The following is a 2594-nucleotide window of genomic DNA, read 5'->3' on the forward strand; positions in this document are numbered from 1 at the left end:
CTGTTTTTCAAGGTGATGATTACACTAATTTCCCAGCAGAAGCTCCATCAAATCTGCGGTTATATGGTTTCCTTCCAAACTGGAAAACACAGCAGTGCTGGTGTTATCTTACAATGCTTTTGTGTGTATGAATTTACCACATGCCTCCTAGCTGGGCCTTCCTTCAGTGGTCATGTCAGTCCAGAGTCCACCAGCAAGAGCACCACATCTCAGCCAAATATGGCTTGCTTCAGTCCTGACTTTCAGCCTGGTTTGGTCAAAGCAAATACCATACTCCACAGTATTTAGTCCACTTAAAAGTTTTTAGAAGCCATCATTTCCAGCATTATCTATGCTCATGAGACATCATGGTGGAAGAAAAGTGCTATATCTTGTACTCTGTGTGTGTTAAAGGAAAATAAAGTCAGTTACTGCCATGTGTAAAAACAGAAGAACAACCCTTAGCACTTTCAATTCTATAAATCATGGTTTTAGTTTAACTTCTGCACCTTCTCTACAGCCCATATTCTAAGAGATCACTGAAAAACTAGTGACCAGCTATTACTCTTTAAAGACAAAAGAATTAATTCTGCTTAAAAACATAAAAAAGCATTTGTATTTCTTAAAATCCCCACAATGGTAAGATGCTAGATTTTACAGGTGAATCTGATTCTTATAGGAATCACAAACCCTTCTGTTACTTAAGATATTTTTTTCTGGAACTCCAGGTTTTTGTCCATCCTCTTAACAATGTCATTTTATTACAGCATCTGAATCAAAACACTCTGCTAATAGCAAGGCCTATTGCTTTTCCTGCTTAGTATCCATTTGACATCTATCTATTTACTTCATCTGGTGCCTGGTCAGAGCGGTCCTTAGGTATTCTTTACCTTTTATTTGCATCAGTTAATATTCCAAACTGCCTATCAGCTATCAAACTTTCATCTAGAGGCTTAATGATATTTTATGGCTAGTAATATGCCCAATTCAGGCTATTAACCAACAATGAGTGTTTTGATGAAAAAATATGCAGTTATTTTTCATTGTAACTAATGGATCTAAGATGGACTACACCTACTTATCAGATTATTGCTGAGCTATGCCAGCATGCACACAGTCAAAACTCCAGTCTTCTGACATCAGAGACTGATATAACTTCCATGGATTTAGTAGATCTGTCTGCAAGTGTAAATTCACTGAATGAAGTGGCTCCTCCTGCTCTTGTTGAACTAACTGGGAAATACCCTAAATCAACAGGATCATGATCCGGTCAGCTGGGGAGTGTCTGTTTATAGACAAACCCATTCTTCTCCTATTTCACATGTTCAGAACTTCTCAAACTCCTCTGAGTTTCTCAAACTCCTCTTCAAAGTAACTATTCTGGGTTTATAGCTGTGTAAATGAGAGGAGAATCAGACTCTGAAGAGAAAGAAAGAGTGGTCAATAAGTCAATTTGTGGATCTCCTTGGGTGAGAAAAGGAAGTACAGACAGTGGTGTAGGGGATTCCCCCCCCACCACAAGTATTTGTTTACAATCTATTTTCTTTTGTTATTGACTTTCAGCAATACACCTCAACATTTTTTTTTCCCATGTGCTAAAAGTATAGCTGGTTTTAATATTTGTAGCCCTGGCTTATAAAAACCTGTAAGTACAAAGCCCTAAATCAGTCGCAAAAGTCCCCTTCTGTCTCAAGAGGAATGACTGGTGCACGTGAAGACTGGAAAGCTGGGACAAATGTTGTTCTCAAGCATATAATAAAAACATCTCCGGAGAATATATTGGGGGTAGGATAAAGCTGAAGGAGATGAAAAATCCTGCTGTGGCTGGGTGGCTGCCACTGCAGAAACCATGCCATAGGAGCCCGGGTACAGTTTTATCTGTTGTCTCTGACCAAACTAGAAGGATTCCTCCATGGCTTGTATGGGAGCAAGAAACACATGCACACACAGAGCCTTCTCCATGCACAAGGGAACAACACAACACACCCTAAAGCAAATATATACTCCTAAACATTTCTTTTTAGCAATAATAAGGCATAAAGTTTACTTTCCTGGATAGGCCTCTCTTATTAGAAAGAACTTCGGAAAAAGAGGGAATGTAGGTCTTCCTATCTCAACCACCCTCCCTTTCCTGTGCTTAGGAAAACAGGACAGCAACAGACTCATGTGCACACTGAGCCTGGGAACCCAGTGGGGTGGTTTTCATTTGTTGCTTCTTTCCATAAAAGTTGTGATCATTGGTACAAATAGCTTTACTTTATAGTGCTCATCCTCTCTTGTTTCTAGAGTAATAACTCATGCAGGAAAGGTTAATAAGGAAATCATCAATGCCTTCTGGCAACTATCACCTATCACTACCATTATGTAAATTATGGCCCGTCTCTTCGCGAACGAAGAACCGGGGAAGGTCTTTACACCTTCCAGCCTGCGCATTGGATTTTTTAGGTGAGACACAGTGTGCGCGGAACTGAGCCCACCCTTTAATCCTGAGGTTCATCTGCCGGGGCCAAGCACGCTTGGACGGTGGCAGCGAGGTCCTCAGGACGTAGATGGATTGCCTTACAGGGCTAACGAGCTCCATCTGCCCAGGGAGGGGCCCCGACCGGGAATCGAAC

The sequence above is a fragment of the Empidonax traillii genome, unplaced genomic scaffold (assembly GCF_003031625.1).
Source record: "Empidonax traillii isolate 1590-97213 ecotype Southwest subspecies unplaced genomic scaffold, ASM303162v1 scaffold283:size781446, whole genome shotgun sequence".
In the NCBI taxonomy this organism is placed as follows: domain Eukaryota; kingdom Metazoa; phylum Chordata; class Aves; order Passeriformes; family Tyrannidae; genus Empidonax; species Empidonax traillii.